Below are 23,244 nucleotides of genomic sequence, written 5' to 3'. Positions count from 1 at the left end.
CACAAATTTTGTGGCATGGAAGATCCGCATGGATGCAGTATTGGATGATAATTGGATGCTAGAATACATCAAGAAAAATGTAGCAAAACCCCCAGCATTTGATGCCCAGGATCTTACTCAGTGGAAGAAGGATGTGGCTAAAATGAGGATGATCATATTGGAGGGAGTTTGAGATCATATTGTCTCGAATATACATGGGAAGGAGACTTCGTTGGCAATGTGGAAAACACTGATAGAGTTGTTTGAGAACAAATTATAATGACCATAGGAAGTTGGAACTTAAGGACAAGCTTCGAAGTATTAAGATGCAAAAGAATGAAACAATTCTGCAGTACCTGAGCATGTTTACATAGTGTCGTTATGAACTTGGTGGGGTTGGTGTCACTATCCCTACTGAAGATCTGGTAGCTCTAGCTCTCTTGGGCATTATAAGAGCTGACATATTTATCAAGGTTCGATAAATGGTAGAGAGAAACCACCAAGCTGGGAGTAATTATGGTCTGATCTAGTGTAATAAGAAATAAGGCAGAGCAACGGAGACGAGACTTCATCCAAGGGTGAGGATGAAGAGAAATGTGCCTTGGATGGAAAGGCAAAGGGAAGAAATCCCAATCCAAAGCAAAATGTAGTCAAGAGGGAAAGAAGAAAGACTTGTCCAAAATCAATTGCTTTCACTATCGTGAACTGGAACACTATGCCACAAAATATCCACACAAGAAGGCAAGCAAGAAGACTGTAGGAGGAGCAGTGGGTGAAGCTTTGGCTTCACAGTTCGAACTTGAATTTACCCTCATTTCACACATGGCAAGCATAGTGATGGGTAATGTGTGGTACCTCATTCCACATGACATGCAACAAATATTTTTTTAGTGACTTAGAGGAGAAGTATCTCCAGATGCACATTGAGATGGAAGATGATGAAAGGTATAGTGCAACCAACATTGGTACAATTACTTTTCAGAGGGAGTCTGGCTCCCCTCTTAGGCTCAAGGATGTGATGTATGTATCAGGTTTGAAGAAGAATCTAGTTTCCGTCGCAGTGTTGGAAGATCGTGGCTACGATGTGATATTCAACAGAAGGAAGGATTTCTTGAGACACATTTCCATGGGACAAGTGAATCAGATCGGGGTTCGAGTGAAGAACCTCTACAAATTAAATGTGTAAGACCGTGCAACATTGAACACAAGAGCAGAGAAGGTGCATAGTTGAGATGTCAGTGAGTTATGGCATATAAGACTTGGCCATTTGCATCATGGTGCTTTGAAGATCATGCAATAGATTCTACATGCCAGCCCAATGGAGCACTAGAGCAACATGATACATGAAAAGGGTGTACCTTGGGGAAGTACACAAAATCCACCTTTAATGATCGAGACAACAGGGCACATGCAATCCTTGAAAGGATCCCCTCTAACGTATGTATACATTTCTCAAAAACCTCCACTTCCAAGCACATGTGTTATGTTATATTTGTAGATGATTTCTCACTGAAGTGCTGGATCTACTTCATGTATAAGAAAGACTAAACATTCTCCAAATTTGTTGATTTTAAAGCACTTGTTGACAAAAGAGACTGGTAGTAATGTGAAGGCTCTCAAGAGTGATAACAGTGGTGAGTATGTGTCAAATGGGTTTAAAAAATTTTGTGCAAAGGAAGGCATTCGATGGGAGTTGACAACACCTCATAACCCACAACAAAATGGGGTGGCTGAGAGGAAGAGCATAAGTATTTTGGGAACAACACGAGCGATGTTGCATGACCAAATCCTACCTCTACACTTATGGGTTGAAGCATGCAACACAACGTCTATTTCTAGAATAGGAGTCCTCACAAGATTCTTAGCATGAATACACCGGAGGATTTTTTTTCAGAGAAGAAACTAGATGTATCACACTTCAGGATCTCTTGATCATCAATTTACTGCCATGTTTCCAAGGATGTGAGAAAAAATCTAGAGCCTAAACTAGAGTTTGGCATATTTGTGGGGTACACTGATACACCTCACAACTATCGTGTGTACTTTCCATCTCTCAGGATGACAGTGGTTAGAAGAGATGTAAAATTTGATGAGGAGAAGACAATGAGGCGTTCTCTTAAGATGGAGCTTCAGTTGCAGCCTAATCAGGGGTTTTTGTCTCTGTAGGAAGAACCTAAGGAAGTTGTGGAGTAGCCACAAGCAGAGGAGCAGAGAGTGGAGACATCCACTCAAGTAAAGACTTCCAGAGAAGGAAGGAAGCGAACCAGGGAAGTTGAGAGATTATTGCATGATACTAGAGAGAATGTGGGAGCACCCATATCACAATGCAAGAAAAGGAGGTCACCATATCGGTACACTGGCTACATGGCTCTGATGAGTGAGATGGTAGAGAGAAATCCATCGTCATTCGAGGCAGATGTAGAGAAACCAATATGGGTTGATGTTATGGTAGAGGAATATGATTCCATTTTCAGAAACAATGTTTGGGATGTGGTCCCAAGACCAGTAGACAAATCAGTGGTTGGTTTGAGATGGATCTACAAGGTAAAGCATGCAAAATACAAGAGCATAGAGAAACATAAGGTTAGATTTGCGGCCAAGGGGTTCTCTCAGGTTGAGGTAATTGACTATGAGGAGACCTTTGCTCCAGTAGCAAGGTACTCATCCATAAGGTTGATTCTAGCACTGTCAGCATAGATGGGGTGGAAGATCCATCAGATGGATGTGAAGACAACATTCCTCAATGGAGTTATTGAGGAAGAGGTGTATGTTGAGCAACAAGAGGGGTTTGACACTTTCGACAAAGATTCGCATGTGTGAAGACTCAAGTGAGCGTTGTATGGACTTAAGCAAGCACCCCGTGCTTAGTATACCAAGATCGAAACATATCTCACTGGTTTGGGCTTCACCAAAAGTGAAGTGGATTCAAACCTTTATCACATTATGGTAGAAGGTAAATTATTGATTATTGTTTTATATGTCGATGACTTGATCCTTACTGGTGATGAGAAAATTATCAGATCTTGCAAGGTCAAATTATTGATTATTGTTTTATATGTCGATGACTTGATCCTTACTGGTGATGAGAAAATTATCAGATCTTGCAAGGAGGACCTTGCAAGAGATTTCAAGATGAAGGACATGGGCCTCATGCACTACTTCCTTGGTATGGAAGTATGGCAAGGAAATGGGGAACTGTTTTTCTCTTAGGGAAAGTATGCCAATGAAATACTTCAGAGGTTTTGCATGGACAGGTGTAAACCCATGGAGACTCGTCTAGTAGGAAACTGGAGGAAATAGAATACTACTTTAGCTGAAGTAGTGGAGGCTACCATTTATAGGTAGCTTGTGGGTTCACTTATGTATTTTGTGAACACACGAACGAACATTTGTTATGCACTTAACCATCTTAGTCAAGTAATGGTTAAGCCAACCAAACTGTATTGGAATGCAACAAAGCATGTGTTGAGATGCCTTAGAGGCACCACTTAGTTTGGTCTTTGGTACATACAGACATAGGGAGTGAAGCTGCAAGGATTCACAGATGTAGATTGGGTGGGGAGTCCATTAGACATGAAGAGCACTTTAGGAGGAATTTTTAGTGTTAGGTCAGCAACAATTCTTGGTACAACAAGAAGCAAATATTTTTGGCACTCAACGTAGCAAAAGCAGAGTACATGGCTGCAAGTCAAGCAACATGTGAGGCTATCTAGATGAGAGAGATTATTGTTGGGTTATTTGGTCAGAATATGGATCTTATCATGTTTCATTGTGACAATTATCAGAGTTGTATCAAACTCTCTAAGAATCTAGTATTTCATGATCGATCCAAGCATATCAACATCTAATATCACCATCTACAAGATTGTGTGCTGAGGCAGATTATATTGTTGCAGTACATTTTGACAGAGGAACAAGATGCAAATATTTTGACAAAAGCCTTCTCAAGAGGAAATTTTGAGTTTCATAGAAGTAGGATTGGGGTATCTGATAATCCCTTTCTCGCTGAGAGGGAGTGTTGAAAATGCAGCAAGAAAATATAGTTTTTACTCTGCCATGGTCAAATAGTCCATGTGGATATTGGTGTCTGCCCACCTATTCCACTTAGACCTCCATTTGGTTTCATCTGTTTGCTTGATTATAGAAACATTTAGTATATTTAGTAATTTTTCCGATCCTGAACTTCCGGAGCTATTTTGACCCCCTAAATAACGTTTTTTTGAGGTCCGTGGTGTTAGTAAGGGCTCGTAGAAAATCCTATGGTACTCATAGATATATTTCCAACGAGGTATCATATGTGCCAAATAGAGATCGTATGACCAAGTTACAACCCCGAGAAGTTGGTTGCCCAACTAACTCCAACGAGGCTCACAAACTCTTGGCGTTTCATCTCCTAGGGTTAGGGTTTTGGTTGTTTATGGTTTTCCTTTGTTGTTCAATAATAAAATTCCCCTTGAGCCTCATTGTAACACAGTTCAGAGGCATGTAGCTGCCACATCTCTTCTCAGAGATAAGCTACCATTGCCCGAGCTAGTTTATTTCCATTATAATTCAGTTCTTTGATATTAATGAAATGAAGTTTTATTTCTACTGCATCTCTATGTTTATGTTTGTATTTGTATTTTGTTGTGTTCTTGCATAATTCTAGATCAGTGGTATCAAAGTGGTCTTCTCTTTCTCTGTTTTTCTTTGCATGTCCCCAATGAGGTTAGGGTATAAGGAGTTAGGGATTGAACAAGTTGAACCTTTGCAAGACCAACCTCACAAACCCCAATGACCTCCCATGGCGAAAGAAAAGAATGACGAGGGAGCAGGAGATCCTTTCAAAATATCGCTCGAGGAATCCCTCGAGTGATAAAGAAATGCAATGATGGATAAATTTGCCCAGATCCTTTGGCGGCTACCCATAGATGACTCATCTTGATCCAACAACCACTCTGGAGGTGCCACTCCTTTTGAGGTACAAGTCAACTTTGAAATTCTCATATTTGAAGGCCAAATAGATGTAGACATTGTAGATAGATGGTTAAATCTATAGGAAGGATATTTTTCGGTTCATGACTTTTCTAATCAGGAAAATATTACTTTTTCACTCCTCAAAGCTAGCCCCCATATCAGGGACTGGTGGGAAACCTACTGTGAACAAAAGGATGAGAGGGAATCCTCACTATTTTTAGCCGCACCCACTTGGAATTCTTTTCAAGACACCTTCAAGGAAAAATATTACCCTGCCGTGAGCTATGATGATAAATACATAAAGTGGACCACACTACGGCAGGGAAGGGACCAAGATGTGCTGAAGTTCACTAATATTTTTCATACCCTTCGCTCGAAGTTGGGTATCAAGGATTTTGAGCGGCATTTGGTACACAAGTTTCATAGTTGTCTACAGAAGTACATCCAAGACGAGATGGATTTCTTGGACATATCCTCGCTTGGCGCCGCCTATTGATATGCTGTCAAGATCGAGCAGGAATTTAAACATAATAATTGAGAATTTGGATTTGTGAATCTGAAGTAAGGGAAAGACGCCCCCAAACCGCAGAACAAAGGACAAAGCCAAGACGAGGAGACCTACGACAACCTGATAAAGCCGCAAGAAAAGAAAAACCCCTAAGACAAATAAGGACACAAGGAAAAGGTGTGAGTTCCATAAGAGCCCCACTCATAACACAAGAGAGTGTCGAACCAAGCAGTCACTGGTGGCCAAGCTGAAGGCTTCCAAATCAGATGCATGTTACAACTCTGAGTCAGAAACCAACAAGGGGAATGACAAATGGAAGAAAATTATTGATGTAGAGCCTAGTGCCAGTGTTGTCACCACCAAGATCTAGAAGATCTAGAGGAGGGGGAGCGACTCTTCCACTCATAGATGTGGGTGAAGGTTTCTTCATTGCAGTTCATTGTCAACAACGGAAGCCAAAGGAAACTCATTTTAGTAGAGGTCATGAAGTGGTTGGGCCTATTGACCATGCCACACCCGCAACCGTACACCATTGGGTGGCTTCACCAAGGGAGAGATCTCCGCATCAGCCAACAATTCACAGATGAGGTACTATGTGACATTGCTCCTCTTAAAGTTGGTGATATATTATTAGGCCAACCATACTTGAGGAAGCAACATGATGTGTATGAGTCTAGGCCTTGCACTGTCATTATTTATTTGGGAAATAAGTTATACAGGATACCGGAGGTAACATCATCTACCACCATATCTTTGATCTCTACAAAGCAATGCAGTAAGATCATTTCGTAGACCGAGAAATTTGTCTTCCTTGTGATTCACCCTCAAGGAAAGAAGAAGGTTGTGGCCACATCCACAGCCTCTAGACAGGGCTCCTCCACACGACAACTATAGATGGAAAAGGTTGTGGAAGCGTACAGGGACATCTTCACCTCACCCACAGGGGTACCCCTACATTGTCAGGTCAAGCGCTCCATCGATCTGACCCCGGACACGTCGCTATCGAATGAATTGATCTACTAACACTATTTTGGAGAATGATGAAATTAAGAGGTAGATTCAAGAGTTGTTATAGAAAGGGAACATTAGGCCAAGTTCATCACCCTGTGGGAGCCCGATCATGTTGGTACAGAAGAAAGATGACACCTAAAGACTCGGTATTGACTATCAGGCACTGAATAAGATCACTGTCCAGAATAGGTATCCAATCCCATAGATTGATGAACTTTTGTACCAGCTCAAGGGGACCAAATATTTCAGCAAGATAAACTTGAAGACTGGGTATCACCAGGTAGCAATCGAACCTTATGATGTGTGGAAGACTTCCTTCAAATCTAAGGAGGGCCTTTTCGAATCGCTGGTCATGCCTTTCGGGTTGACGAATGCCCCCACAACCTTCATGCGACTGATGGATGACATATTGCAATCGTTTACCAACTCGTTCGTGGTAGTGTACCTGGATGACATCCTAATCTTCAACAGGAGTTGGGAAGAGCACTTACACCATATCCGACAGGTCCTCCAAACCCTGCGACAACACAAATTGTGTGCCAATTTGGAGAAATGCACTTTTGGTATGACCCAGGTTTAATATCCGGGGTACATCATTAATGAGCAAGGTGTGCACATGGACCCAACTAAGATATGGGTTATTCGAGATTGGCCAGCCCCAACCACTCTAACAGATCTCCACAACTTTCTGGGCCTTGCCAGTTTCTATTACAGCTTCATATTGGGATTCTCTCATATCACTTGGCCTTTGAGTCAATTCACCAAGGGCAGGGTCAAAGCAAAGTTCTTTTGGTCCAAATCCCAATAGAAGGCATTTGTTCGGATGAAGCATTGCCTTTGCTTTTCTCTAGTGATCACATTACTAGTCATGCAACAACCATTTGAAATCAAGACAGACGCCTTCGGCTATGCTATTGGTGCAGTTCTCACCTAGCAAGGGCATCTAGTGGCATATCGCAATGAGACACTTTCAGATATAGTGCGAAAGTATCAAACTTATGAAAAATATATGTATTCTATTATGCAGGCTTTCCTACAATGGAAGCATTACATTATGGGGAAGGAAACAACCATCCACATAGACCATCGACCCCTGTAGTTCATACAGACATAAGGGAAGTTGCAGAACACTCGCCATAAAAAATGGCCCACATATATGCAACAATTCCATTTGAACATCAAGTACAATAAGGGAAGCACTAATAATGTTGCAGAATGTCTCAACCGACCACCGGTTATCGCGCTAACCACTGTGCTTGACTCTTGTGGACACGAGACTTCGAGGTGGCCGCATATTTACAAGAGTGATCGAGAATTCGGAAACACATACCAGATGCTCATGGAAGGCAAGAAAGTTCTAGATTTTCCACCTCTAGGGCACACTGTTATGCCACCTGGGACACCACTGTGTTCCTACAAGTGAACGTGCTGAGATGATTTGGGAGGTGCACTACGGTAAGGTCACTGGACATTTCAGAGTAGAGAAAATAGTGGCAGTGTTGCAAAAGTATTTTTATTAGCCGAACCTTCGGCAGGATGTTGGGAAGTACATCAGATCCTCCACTACTTTCACCATTGACAAACCAACAATCAAGAATCAAGGCATATATACTATTTGCCTATTCCTAGTCGGCCTTGGGAATCCATCTCCATGGATTACATGTCGAGCCTTCCTTCTACCAAGCATGACAACGACTGCGTATTCGTGGTCGTCGATAGATTGTCTAAGATGGCCATTCTGGCAGCCTGTAAGAAGAGTATCACCGCATAAGCCACTGCTAAGCTCTTCTTTGAACGAGTGTGGGTACATTTTGGGATCCCACAATCCTTATCTCAGATCAGGACAACAGGTTCCTAAGTACATTTTGGTCAAGCCTCTGGTTGATGCTGGATACAAAGCTCACCAAGTCCACGACCTTCCACCCCCAAACTGAAGGTCAAATAAGGGTTGTCAACAGGATGATCGTGCACATTTTGTGCATGTACAACTCGAAGCATGCACGCACATGGGAAGAAAACCTCCCTTATGTCCAACACAACTACAACATAGCTCTCCATAGCTCAACTGGCCATAACCCCTCTCAGGTGGGGTTGCTATTTCAACCACTATGTCCCATTGATGAGGCCATACCATTTGCAGCTACTCAAGTAGATTCGACTCATGTCCAGTTTGAAGCTAACCAGGCTAACAACTTCATTGACAGCATTAAGCACATCCCACTACGGGTCCATGACATATTGGATGGAGCTAATGCTAAGTACAAGAAGCATCATGATCAAAATTGAGTGTGATCTCAGTGGATGTTGGTGGCCACCAGCCTATTCCACTGGGACCCCCACCACTGTCTCTTTCAGTTTCCTCAATTGTAGCACAAATTACTATTTTTGGCAGTTTTTCGAGTGCTAAACTTTCAGAGCCTTTTTGAGGCCCTACATGATGTTTTTTGGTAAAACCAGGGAAAACATGAGTCTTTGAGTTATTTTTGTTATTTGAAAGTTGTAGTCCTCGGATAGATATTTCTAACAAGGTATTTGGCACGTCAAACAAAGGTCATCTTCCAAACTTACGCCCCTAGGAAGTTGATGTACAAATTTACCCAAATGGGGCCCATAGTTTTGGAGCTTCATTTCCTAGGGTTAAGTTTTTGGATGTTTAGGGTTTTCCATTGTTTTTCAATAATAAATAGGCCTTCGAGTCTTATTGTAACACAGTTCAGAGGCATGTAGCTGCCACATCTCTTCTTAGAGATAAGCTACCATCGTCCAAGCTAGTTTATTTCCATTCTATTTGTAAGCTTATTTCAGTATTTGATATTAATGAAATGAAGTGTTATTTTTGCTACATCTCTGTATCTATGGTTATATCTGTAATTTGTTGCGTTCCTGTTTAAGTTCGGTTCAAAGTGGCACATAAGTTTCAGGTGGGCGACAAGTTTTGGTTACATCTGCAGAAGGAGCGCCTCGTTGGGCCCCACATCAAGCTTCACCCGCTTCGATATGGGCCATACACCATCAACAAGGCTATAGGGGACAATGCTTATGAGCTCAACATTCCATTGTTCCTTGGTCTGCACCTAGTATTCAATGTGGATCGATTGCAACCATAATTTCCTCCATTGTTGGACACATCCGACGTTTTTGAACAATTGACACCAACAGAGCTCAAACCAAGCTTCATCGAGTAGGCCAGAACAAACAGGATCATGGACACACAGATCAAGAACACTCACCAATAGCGGATCCATCTATATTGAGTTGTTAGAGCATGCCAACTCCTTCACCAAGACAAAGTGGTTCACCGTGGACCAGGTTCAACATAAATTTCCTCACCTCAAGGATGCTCTGCATGTAATGGGGACCATTGGTTCCTAAGGAGGGAGCATTGATCTAGGTGGATATTGGTGGCCACCCGCCTATTCCACCTAGAACTCTAGTCGGTGTTGTCTGTTTCCATCATTATAGTAGCATTTACTATTTTTAGCAGTTTTTTGGGTCCTGAGCTTTTGGAGCTGTTTTGACCCCCTAAACGATGTTTTTTTGAGGTCCGCTACAAGCGTGTATTTTTATGCAAGGGCATGCAAATTTTTTTGTACTACTCAGAGAGATATTTCGAAAGAGGTATCATACGCGCCAAACGAAGATTATATGACCAAGTTACGACCTTGGGAAGTTGACTGCCCAACTAACCCCAACGAGGCCCACAAACTATTGGCGTTTCATCTCCCAGGGTTAGGGTTTCCTTTGTTGTTCAATAATAAAAAGGCCCTTGAGCCTCATTGTAACATAATTCATAGGCATGTAGCCGCCACATCTCTTCTCATAGATAAGCTACCATCTCCCGATCTAGTTTATTTCCATTCTGTATGTACGCATATTTTAGTTCTTGGATATTAATGAAATGAATTTTTATTTCTACTGCATCTCTGTGTTAATGTTTATATCTATATTTTGTTGCATTCCTGCATAATTATGAATCATCAAACTAGATTAAAATTCGAATTTCAATTTCAGCAGAATACTTGGAGGTAGTTAACTGAGGTGACATGGCTCTTGTCACTCAGTTAACTCAATATATTCGAATTGGAGATACTTGAGTTCAGTTCTACATGATTGATTGCTAATTTGTAGAAATCTATGTTAGTTAATTTGAGTTATTGTTAGTTTAACTAGTTCTAGCCATTAGAAGAACTAGTGGAGGTAAAGTTGTGGATGTGTAACTTCAACCACACTGAGTGATTAACTAGTTAATTGATCAATCAACCCAAAATAATTATTGCATTCAAAGAATTTGAGTTACCCAGTTGAGATTGGAGTTGTGTACTATCAGTTGAAAACTAAATCAAGTTGTACAGGTGGTGCATGTAGTAAAAAAATTGACCTACTGTAATTGCGCAATTCCTTGGTGAAATTCCTGAAATATAGGGGCAATTTCCCAAGGAAACAACGCAAGGAATAGGAGCTTCGAGGCTCGAAATTTTGGCTAAGTATTGGCCAAGGTCAGTCAGTCACGTAGAGTATAGAAGATACAGGTGCATGTTGAGCTCAAGCTTGAGCAAAGCATATTGTATTCACCCAGATTCTTTGATTAATGCAATACATATGGTAAGGGGTTTTGAATAGTTACTTTCCCCTTGATAAATATCTGTGTATGTGTGTTGAATATTGATGCATGTTAATGATTTGTGTTCTTGATCATGAATTTACTTTCGCAGATCAGTTGAGTAGATTCTAGTCTTGTGATTTAGAAAATTATATGAGCAATTTAGAATCTACACATTATTTTCTACATAAATAATGTGAATTTTAGAGGTATTTTCCAATATGTAGTCAAATTAGGGGTATTGTTTAGTATGCCACGAACGCACGTGATATGTCAGAGGTTCATTGACTAAAGCCCTCGTGATTTCAATACACATATTCTCTATGTCATATCCATCAATATTTAAATTGTATTCAGTTATAATTAATATTTAAGTTATTATCAAAATTCAAAAAGGCATCTCAAACATCAATATGAAACAAATTATCATAAGCATTAACCATTTGAATTATGACTTAAATACAATATTGATTTCCATTAGACATGCCATTAATAAGACAAATGTATATTATGTAATGATATTCTATTCACGAGCATGTAACAATGTAACAGTAGAGATAACCCCTTGTTCAACATACATCATGATTGATTTGATGTGACACCATTAAATATAAAGTATAAAAGTAGGTTCTAATTGTTTTGTAGCAATGACATGTAATGTGGAAAGCTTTAAAAACAATTTAGAAATACCACATACATCAATTTGGAGCACAAGTGTTCAACATTCATAAACCGTGTTTGAAAGAGCTAAATGATATTATATTATCACCCATAGATGATACTTAGAGTATAATTGTGGAATATAACTTAGAAACATGTGTTCATTTTATGTATCAATGCATTTGGTATTTTGTTTTTTGTTGCATTGATTTTTCATAGGATCTCCACTTAACGAACATATGACATCACATGTGCATTTATGGAATATTAAAGTATACCCCTAATTTTCCTAGATATTGAAAAATATTTCTTGAAATCCTTTTGTTGAACCTTCCTCCCAATACATCTTTCCGATACAAAAACCCTTAGTTTTACTAGATTCTCCCTTTTATACTCTACAATACCCATAACCCCCCATGCACCCCACATCCTCACCGATGATACCTACAATATATTCACTCTATTTTGACAAACCCCCTTTATGAAAGAACATGATAAGATAGTGGTCAATAAGGTGAAATCTTTTGCAATTTATATTGCATGACATTTCAATATTGGAACTTGCCCATATGTGTAAATAAAGATACCTCTTTATTTTACAAATGAGTTTGCAATGATACTAATGCCAAAAACTCATAAAATATCAAGGCAATAAATATGAAATTTCAACAATTGTTTGAGTTCATTTTGGTCATTCTCAATGGTTCAACTCAAATAATACTCAACATTATTACTAACAAAAAATAAAAATTGCAAAATTTATAATGCAACTTGATATATCAAACAAAGAAGTGCTCAACTCATGATAGTAATACTAGATGTTGACTTGTGGACAATGATTAAATAATGAAAGGCACTAACATTACACCACAAAAACATATCATGGTGAAATTATGATTGGATCCAAAATGTAATCAATCCAAGCATTATCCACCATAATGTAGGTGGTCTATAGGGATTTATCACGAGTATTCCAATTAGCATTAACGAGATCTATTAGAGGATATATCATGTGAGAATATAGATCCATCAACCTAGATCTAAAAATGAGTAATTAGACCCTAGGTTGCAAAAAAGGAATCAAGAATGGAGTTTTTGGGTTTTTGGTTGAAGAAAAGTGATAGACTACTACCTTGGGGGCTATATAGTCTTTAGTTAAAGATCAAAGTGATATCTTGGGGTTAAAAGGAAATAATGTTGATGGCACCCAAAGGATTTCCCCTCAATAATTGCCTTTGGTTGCTAGGTCTTCTACAAGGATAGATGGGGGATTCATCCATGAAGTTGTTGCATGACTATCCCCATGCACTATACAATGTGTAGAGGGCAGGGTCACATGAGGGTGAAAAGACCCTATGCAGGGTAGTGCCCTTGAAAAAAATTTAGGTATTATTTTGCATTCATTTTTGGAAGTTTTTAGCACACAGTTTTTGCTAAGATTGATTTTGTGGCACATGGTGGTTTTTCCTATTGGTTTGTAGTTTTAGTTAAGGAACTATGGTTGTATTCTAATCCAAGGTAAATGGATTGGTGGATCATGAATGCCAGATGATATATATTGTATTGTAAAACTCTACAAAATAACATATATTGAAAAAATATTTCTACTTTTCCTAGTTTAGGTTTCGAGGATAAAATACTTGTGTTAATGCGTGTGTTTTCCATTGCGTATTTTTTTATTTTATTAAGAATCCGTTTGGAACAATTATTTGTAGAAGGTTAAAATATACATTTGGTATCAAAGAAGTTTTGGCTTCAAGGGGATGCCTTTGTGGCTAAGGGGTTTGGCTTAGGCCTATGGTATACCCTCTTATAGTGGGATATCGGCATAAGTGGTTCTTTTGGTGAAAAGGAAATGACAAGCAATTCAAAGATAGAGATCAAGAAACTCAATGGACAGAGTTTTGGGTTGTCGAAGCTCAAAATAGAAGATTTTTTAGTGAAAAGAGATCAGTGGATCATTATCGATTTGTGTATTGCACCAATAGGGATGTCAATAGAATACTAGATGAAGTTGGATCAAGATGCAAAGAGCACAATATGATTATATCTCTTAGATTTAATATTATTAAATGTTTCAGAGAAAGCTACAACAAAAACTTTATAAAATAAGTTAAAAACTGTAAATCCCTAGCAGAGAATTTGTGTCACATTTTCAAGTTAAATTCACATTATACTTATTTATTTAGTGTTATTTGAAACTTTTTCATTGATCATGATAATTTTAGATTCACATTATACCATATTTATTTAGTATTTTGGCATTTGAAACTTTTTCATGGATCATGATAATTTTAGATTCACATTATACCATATTTATTTAGTGTTGGCATTTGAAACTTTTTCGCGGATCATGATAATTTTAAATATAGTAGTTTAATAAACTTATTGTCGTATGTTTTTTAATCAACAAACATGCTGATATACTTAATAATTAATTATATATACGTGGGAAGATTTGTGAACAATAAAGCTTGTAATAAGATTTATGGTAACAATAAGCATAGATTGATATATGCACCAATTAAATTTAACTTGAATAATCATATTCAATATCTACGGAAAAATCACTATACACGTTCGTGCACATTTGTTTATTCGCTGAGAGTTGTTATGTTTTTTCTGACATGGACCAACCTAGAAGCTTTCGCCACCGGCAATATGGCCGAGGCAATATGCTTAGAATACTAAACATTGTAATAAGATATTGTTTTTAGGGTGGTTGAGACATTATTTAGAATACCAAATAGTAGAATAAGATTAAAAGCTACCTTAATTCTTCTATGCTATGTTAGTTGGATAGAGATACCTAAATTCGGTTTTCCTAATACCTTTTCTATCCAACTTTCATTTAATGTTAGAATTATTTTTTGGTTGGTTTTTATTACTAGCATTTGTACTTGATGTTGCAAAGGAAACGCCGTAAGGCATAAAGTGTGGAAGAATAGGGACATGTGAATGGGCATTGTTGAAAGCAAGGGTGGATGATAAAGAGTTGCAATTGAAATTGTTAGTTATGTGTATGTTGAATATAGATATTTTATAAACAATAGTGTGTAGAAGAATAATGACATGTGAATGGACATTGTTGAATGCAAGGGTGGATGATATTGAGTTACACTTGAAACTATTAGTGATGTGTGTTTTGAATATGGGTAAGTAATAGTAGTGTGTGGAAGAATAGCAACATGCCAAAAATAAGGTTACTGCAAAAGAAACAAATTCCTGGTACACGTGAATTCACCCTCGCAAGCAATCCATTCAAACCTTCTATGCTGAGTTTTCTCCGTGCTAAATATTTATACTTTTCTGCCTTCCATAGTTCTAAGAGAACATTATGGTCAGAAAAATTGTTGCAATTAGGAAGGGACACCAACCTCCTTGTGGCACCTTATTCAATACAGATGATAGATAAACGCCTTCAGAGATAGCAAAAAACAGAGTGAAGGGTAGTATAAGCAAAATATTTTGTGTAAACGATGTCCCGTGCACTATTTGTCATAGATTATCCTTCTAATATTCTCACGAGTGAAGGAAACAAGTTTTTCCAAGCCCCAAAAGTCAATAAAAACAACATATTATCAATACAACAATGCAAAGGTTTCTATCTTCCTGTATTTTACATCACAACTGAGCATCAAGGGCTGGCACTTCCAAAGGAGCGTGATCAATTCTTCTTAAAATTCGCCATAAACAAAACAACACCATCAAGACCAGTAACAATGTAAGTAAGAAAAATAAAATATCTAACCATATATATGCTATTATTCTCCGTTGGTAATTCATAAGTGGTGACATTTCAAGAGCTGATGCGAATTCAAGCAGCAAGCTAGCCAATGTTGTCAATTTGCTGTAAAACATTTGGTAGAAAAACTTTGAATCTCAAATTCACCAAACAATGAGTAGTATTAAATAGCTCTAATTATCTCCATATAGCCAAGCTCACATATCCACTGTCAAAACTGAAGTAAATTGAAAACGCTATCAAAACTTGACTGGCTACAATGGCTGCTAAAGTGGCAACAATGAACATTAACCAATACACGGGCTGTAGTATTGCTTTGTAAAATGTAGAGCCTATGTCCCCTGGGTTTTCTATCAAATAAGTCACTTGTCTCGTATATGTGATAAGCAGAGATGGGTAAACCAACACACAGAAAGCAAGCTGCAACGAAAAACCCAAATTTCTCATTATGGTACTAAAACTTGAGGGTGAAGCACGCAGGTATGATGAAATACTAATAATTATGTCCTTGACATATAGCTTGGACCTGGATTGATTTCCTGTTGAAATGGGCCAAGTCTGCAAACATGGCCTCCGCACTGGATCCAGCCAGAACAAAGCACTGATGTTAGTGTTTCTATTTGTATAGCTTTAACATAAATAATTGGGATGAAGTTACGAATTTTGTTTGAGAAAATCATTGGTATGGATTTATCAATTCAGTTAGAAAACAGTTCCAAGTATACTATATGATAAAATGAGACACATATCATCATGCGAATAATCAATACATGTTATACATAAGACTAAACCTACAAGCATCACCCATCCTTATTAGTGATATTCATGAAAGTAATAGTATATATAATATGGGTTGAATGCCTTGAATGCTCTAGGATAATATTTCACAATATTATACTATCCTATCATGATGTTGGTCACGAACCAGGCAAACATTATGGGTGAGAACATGAAGCTAACTTTAATTGTACCGAGTACTTTGCTATATAATATGGGTTGAATGCCTTGAATGCTCTAGGATAATATTTCACAATATTATACTATCCTATCATGATGTTGGTCACGAACCAGGCAAACATTATGGGTGAGAACATGAAGCTAACTTTACTTGTACCGAGTACTTACACTCTAGATGAAACACCAATGTATTCAAAATGCTTCTGAGTACTCTAGGTGAAATTCATAGCACTCAGTGCCATTCATTTCGATACAAAGACAAAACATGATTTCCAACTATGAAATCTGAAAAATGAGGAACTGGTTATCAGAAATTATGTAGCTTGCCTAACATCCCATGGCATAAATATCCAACTGTGGATCCTCTTTCCAACAACTTAATTAGTCTTCTCACTTTTGGATTTGGGTACAGCCTTGTATGGTATCTTGATTGCAGATTCCCCAAATATTTAGGGGAGCAGTTAAATATTTGACAGCATTTTTTATTTCGATTACAGAATCCCCAAATATTTGGAGGCGCAGTTAAATTTTTGACTAAGTGTTTTATCTGGATTGCAGATTCCCCAAATATTTAATAATCAGGCGGACATAAAAACCGTGAAATTTTTAACCGTGCCCATATCGTTGTCCATCCAATTGCCAAATATTCAGAAAATCGGCAATCAGATAAGCTCCAGGATATGGACGTGGATGCTATTTTCCAGGCATTACATGGATACAAGAAGTCTTTACACCGGCTGGCGGGCTGAAATGAATGGCAGGTAGAGAAGATAACATTTGATCATCTTGAAGGGGCAATGTAGAAAATATTCTGTTGACTTAGCCTGAGGATATTCACACTGATAGAGATACGTACGATTTGACATAATCTTTAAATGTTCAAATGAGTCATGAAAATAACTGAATCATTTTAAATAAGAATTATCGCTGTCTTTAATGAACTGTCCATATATATCAAAACATTTCGAGGCCTATTAGAAGTGCACTCGAGAAATATATATGTATAGACACACGGTTTTCTTTTTAATTGAAGTGACGTTGGGTGTATTTCCATAACAATGTCTTCCCTGACGAAGTCCATGCAATTTGTGGTTAATTTATTCACTACCCATGTAATTATATCTCTGATTATCACCTCACTTCAGCTGAAATGCAAGGCAGCACCTGCAAATGCCAGAGTGGAGTCCTTTCCAGGATATCATGGCAATATTAGTTATGAGATATATGCTGGGTAAGTGCCATATCTATCCAAGGTAAAGTATATTTATTCATGAATAAAGTTCATGTTCAAATGTAACAATAATTGAAAGTAACAAATTCAAAGTGCTAGATTTTTCACTGGAAAGAATATTTATTCATTAACACAGTCATTTTCAAAAATTTTCAAAAATAGCATGCATGAATTTGCCCCTGTTTGTAAATAAACAATTAGCTGTGTACTTATGCAAAGATTAAGAACATAACCAAAGAGTTCATAGCTTGTAGAATGTTCATAGCTTGTAGAGTGCATGCTTATATGACAAAGAAAGACAGAAAAACATAAAAGATATACAAATATCTAATTGTTATGCACAGACTGTGAATATGTTTGAACAGAGTTTAATTTCTATGGATACTTAATAAATTTGGTGACAATTGAAGCTAAAAAATATTAAAGTCAAAATTGTTGCATGGAGAGTTCAAAATATGTAAAAGACTAGGAGCGAAAATTGTTATATGGAGTGCTTACAGATGTGATTCTACCACTCTTATATTCTATTGGATGAACAATTAACTGCATGAAAGTCTTTTTGTTTTCTTCATATTCATGCAGGTATGTGACAGTTAGTGAGGCCAATGGAAGAGAACTTTTCTACTATTCTGTGAAGTCAGAAAGTAATCCAGCAAATGATCCACTTCTTCTTTGGCTTGAGGGAGGTCCTGGTTGCACCGGTTTCACTGATTGTCTATGAGATTGGTCAGCTATGGGAATTCTTGCTCTTATTATCTATTTCAATGCTCAAAGTTGCTATTTACTGAATGAATTTTGATCTTGTACACATTAAGTTTTCAAATTGTGTAATCTGGCCATGGGAACAGCTTGTTCAAATGGCTAACTGTAAGCTCACTTTTACCCAAGTTGTTGGAATTGGCACCCAAAACCGAGTCAACTGCTGTTCTGGAGGTATGGTGCCTGCCAAATTATTGCCCTCCAGGGATCTGCACAAGAAGGTATATACTTATGCGAGTGCATTTAAAATAATCAAAAGGGAGACATGCTAATGCATTTGTTAATAATATCTAGCGTCGGGCTCGATCAAAGTGCACCAGATTGGATTTATCTTACATTATGGCAATGTTTGACAAATTTCCAATTTCATTGGGAATGGCACCACTAAGCCAATTCAAAGCCAGATCCAAATTCTGTAGATTCTTTAGTTGACCAAGTTCTCTCGGTATGGTACCCAGTATATTGTTTGCACGAAGGTTCCTGCATAAGATACCAATTTGCTCGAGGTTGTTCATGTCAACAGTTCGACAAACATATTCATATTTCTAGACTAACTTATAACTGTACAAAAACTTGGCTCATGTGCAAGCTTCATTTGAGTAATAGGCACTTACAGGTCTGCAGCGAAGCTAGAAGGGCCAATTCTGGTGCTAGAACCCCTTTAAGAGATGAGTTTGGAAGATTTCTGCATATAAATTTTTTAAACTTATTCAAGTACTTTGAATCTCAAGTATACAATGCATCAATAGAAAACAACTGATTCAAACAACTTGGAGAGACTCAACATCAAATGTTCTTTCAATTCTACTCATTTGAAATTAAAAATGGATCTGTGATTCAATTATCATGGGATTCTAGGTCGCACAACACCAGGACTTGGGACATGCAAGAGACGTGGATACGAGCGTCCAACACAGGACACAACAACATTCGAAATGTGACAAGGATATATATATATTCAAAAATTTAGAACATTTACAAAATATTAATATTGATGCAACTAATTCCTACATCAAACATACAAGAAATTGGAGTATTCAAGAATCAACACACATAAAATAGTAGTTTAGGAGTTAGAACTACAGCTTTCTCATTGAGTCCCTTGATGTCATCGAAATCACAATGTATTACATAGACACTAATATTACAGGTAGACATGCCAATGGCAAAATACAAAGTAGAGCAGATAGCAGATACGGTGGATATGTTCTTTCTTGAGCTTGGTGTCTTGTTATAGCAAAGTGGTTTGCAGTGCCGGCAGCTTCTCCTATAACAAAGTGGTTTAGAGTGCCGACAGCTTTTCCTCGAGCAGACAGAATAGTGACAACGGTAGATGGACTTGGAGAAGGGGATGAACACCAAAATTGACGTTCTTCCCTTTTTCCTGTGACCTTTGTGGTATAAAAGAAGAACACTAAAATTGGAGAAACGACAATTTCACCTCCTTCATTCTTCTTTACCTACACAATATTAGAGCATTTTCCTGTGGCTGGAAGTGAAAAAAGGAGGTGAAACTGCTTTTCTAGTTCTGTTTTGGCTCCTTGCACGTCCAACACTCGAGACATGATAGGTCATGTGTCAGAATCAAGTTTTCCACGTGTCTTGTTGTTTTTAGGAAATGTGTCAAACTCATGTCCAACACATGCCTAAGTGTGTCATGTATTTGAGACATGGGATACAGACATGCAGACCCTGGGGGATGTCTCTGGCCTCTTAGGAGATACATATAACATGGCCTCACACTATACAATTCTTGGCTATTCTGAATCCATATTAACTATATTACAACCATGATAACCATTCAATTGTTGTTGATGTTGCTTTTGAAAAAAATTGTCCTTTTTAAAGTAATAAAAGCACAACATAACATTACATCTGCTCTAGAATGTGCACACTATTTTTTGTGTTCTAAATTGACTCTCTATTATCAATGCAACTAGATACAATGATCATCTGATTGCCCTCATTTTTCTAGGGAAAATAAAGGTTCCCTGGAAACACAAACTGACTTTCACCAATTTAAGAGTGACATAGTGGGTGAGTTCTAGGCACCTGCCAAAACATGGTCGAAATTTTTGTGCGCTTTGCAGGTTTGACAAAAGCAAAAAAAGCATCCTGCAACTTCGGAGTGCAATAAGATTTGCAAATTCTGTAAACAAACTTTAGAGAAATGTAGTTTGAGAAGTGTTATTTTCCTGATAAATAATTGGATTGCTCAAAATTTTACAAGGTTGAAGCCAGGCATAGAAGATCCAACTATAGAGCTTCATAGGGCAAATGGTTGCATATACAAAGCCATGCATTCCCAAGTTCCAAGTTCTCTGTACAATTAACGCTTAGAAGCCATCCAATTAAAAGGGAACTAGGGAGGGTACATTGTCACCTATTGTATACTCCCTCTGCACTTTGGGCTAGTGCTTTTCTGCCCTCAGGAGAGATCCTTATGTGATCTAAAGTGCAAAAAAAATGACTTTGACCAACAAAGACACTTGGTATTAGAAAATTAGTTTACTGTAATTCAATTGTTACACCTAAATTCTGCTGAGAAATTGATGGGACATCAAGCTAATGTTCAGATTAGCTCTTATAATCATTAATTTGCTAAAATTCTTTGTGCAAATCTGCTCTCAAACACCTCAAATCTGCAGACCCACATGTAAATCTCCAAAAGCAATGATGAGAAACTCTTAAAATTTTGTTTGTGACTGTAGTGCCTTGAATCTGTGGGTTATGGAGACAAGTGTAGAAGAAAATTAACTGAGCAGGAGTGATTCCCAAGGCCAACCAATTCAGAAAATTCCAAGTAATAAAAAACACCGATAAAATGAGAATTAGCCTCCAAGTAACTGTCACCTTTATCCAATGCCATGCATACAACGTTTAGAGATATTGACTTCAAATTCAAAGTGGATGTCAACAGTCAGATTACTTCAAAAGCACCTTTTCCCACCAAGTTCAATGATGCAGAAGCATCATCACCACCCCACCATGGTTGCAGCATCCCATGAACATTGAGAAGAGGTCAAGCGAGATAGCACTGTGGAAGAGACAGTGGGTAATTTTCGTCCCAGCATTCATCCTCCACCATCCAAATTCCCTTGCTTTCATCTGACAACCCACGGTTTCCCAGACCCAAGGATTCTCGTAGCCAGCTGGAACTTCTGTTTCAAGAGGATTCGATCAGTATTTCTAACGTTTACATTTTGAGCAGTCCAAGCTGTTAACAACCCCATGAGAAAATGACCATTTCCGCGTTGCATCATCTCTAGTTAGTTCCTTGTAATCAGCCACACTTAATTTGAATGATGGCTTTTCTGCTACCAAAAGATAAAAGGCTTTATAAATTTCAGGAAGCCCAAGACCTAAAAAACAGTAAGAACAGGAAGAAAAAAAATGTCTGGAACCGAACCCTCCTCCCATCACCCCCAACCCCTAAATGGATACTAAGAATAATAGATATTGAAAAAAAAGAAAAGAGTTTTCTTTCCATTTTGCCCATTACTAAGCAGTAACTTCCAGTAGGATCTTGGACTTTATAGAGTAAGCACCATGCTGTCTGCATAATGCAACTTGAAATTTCCAATAAAAAGATTAAAAACATTTCATCTTGTCTCTGAATAAAACGAAGAATGAATGAAGAAAAGTTACCAGATAGTTTCCAAAGGACCCACTGCAGTTTTAGCCTTGGCCCTGGACAAAGCTCCACTGGTAAACTCTCTAAATGATCTGCCTTTGAATAAAGTCTGCATGCATATCAAGATTAATAGGTGAGAGAAATTGGGATTCCCATATCAATATAAAGAGACAGAGCAGTCGGAGGATCAGCATTTTCTTCAAGTAAAATTTACTGCGGTGGGTTTAGTATGAAATTCTCTCTACTCGGTTCAGTAAATAATACTTAAATCATTGGGATTGAAATTTGAAATTGAAGATCTCCAATGTTCTACTCTGGAGTCTGTACCAAGGGTAGAAAAGCATACTTACTTGGAATGCTTTGCGCAGATCAGGAGCCTGAAAAATTTCTTTGCTGGGTAGTTTATCTAACTTTACTTCCATACTTTTCATAATTGAGGGATCCATGGTGCTCAGAGCCAATAGCTCTATGGCTTGAAGTTATGGGATTTTCACACCCCACCTCAATTCTTGCTCTTATTATCTATTTCAATGCTCAAAGTTGCTATTTACTGAATGAATTTTGATCTTGTACACATTAAGTTTTCAAATTGTGTAATCTGGCCATGGTAACAGCTTGTTCAAATGGCTAACTGTAAGCTCACTTTTACCCAAGTTGTTGGAATTGGCACCCAAAACCGAGTCAACTGCTGTTCTGGAGGTATGGTGCATGCCAAATTATTGCCCTCCAGGGATCTGCACAAGAAGGTATATACTTATGCGAGTGCATTTAAAATAATCAAAAGGGAGACATGCTAATGCATTTGTTAATAATATCCAGCGTCGGGCTCGATCAAAGTGCACCAGATTGGATTTATCTTACATTATGGCAATGTTTGACAAATTTCCAATTTCATTGGGAATGGCACCACTAAGCCAATTCAAAGCCAGATCCAAATTCTGTAGATTCTTTAGTTGACCAAGTTCTCTCGGTATGGTACCCAATATATTGTTTGCACGAAGGTTCCTGCATAAGATACCAATTTGCTCGAGGTTGTTCATGTCAACAGTTCGGCAAACATATTCATATTTCTACACTAACTTATAACTGTACAAAAACTTGGCTCATGTGCAAGCTTCATTTGAGTAATAGGCACTTACAGTGTCTGCAGCGAAGCTAGAAGGGCCAATTCTGGTGCTAGAACCCCTTTAAGAGATGAGTTTGG

The 23,244-nt window shown here is 38.1% G+C and overlaps 1 long non-coding RNA gene across 4 annotated transcripts; it reads right to left on the bottom strand.

Annotated features, from left to right (window-relative positions):
• Positions 1–17,982: 17,982 nt before the first annotated feature.
• On the bottom strand, positions 17,983–22,519 carry LOC149208750 (uncharacterized). 4 transcript variants are annotated; one of them, XR_016252157.1, is made up of 6 exons: positions 22,391–22,519; positions 22,055–22,149; positions 21,260–21,567; positions 19,021–19,091; positions 18,743–18,886; positions 17,983–18,615 (listed from the first exon to the last, which is right to left on the bottom strand). It is a non-coding gene; the product is annotated as an uncharacterized LOC149208750 (long non-coding RNA). The 4 variants fall into 4 exon arrangements; XR_016252156.1 differs by having other exon boundaries at positions 17,985–18,615; positions 21,260–21,720; XR_016252155.1 differs by lacking the exon at positions 22,391–22,519 and having other exon boundaries at positions 17,987–18,615; positions 21,260–21,723; positions 22,055–22,364.
• Between the last annotated feature and the right edge of the window lie 725 nt (positions 22,520–23,244).

This window comes from Pinus tabuliformis, chromosome 1_2 (assembly GCF_031772625.1).
Source record: "Pinus tabuliformis cultivar Carrire ecotype Pingquan chromosome 1_2, CPIR1, whole genome shotgun sequence".
NCBI classification, from domain to species: domain Eukaryota; kingdom Viridiplantae; phylum Streptophyta; class Pinopsida; order Pinales; family Pinaceae; genus Pinus; species Pinus tabuliformis.
The sequence above is the reverse complement of the archived record's forward strand: the minus strand, read 5'-3'. Positions and strand labels throughout refer to the sequence as shown.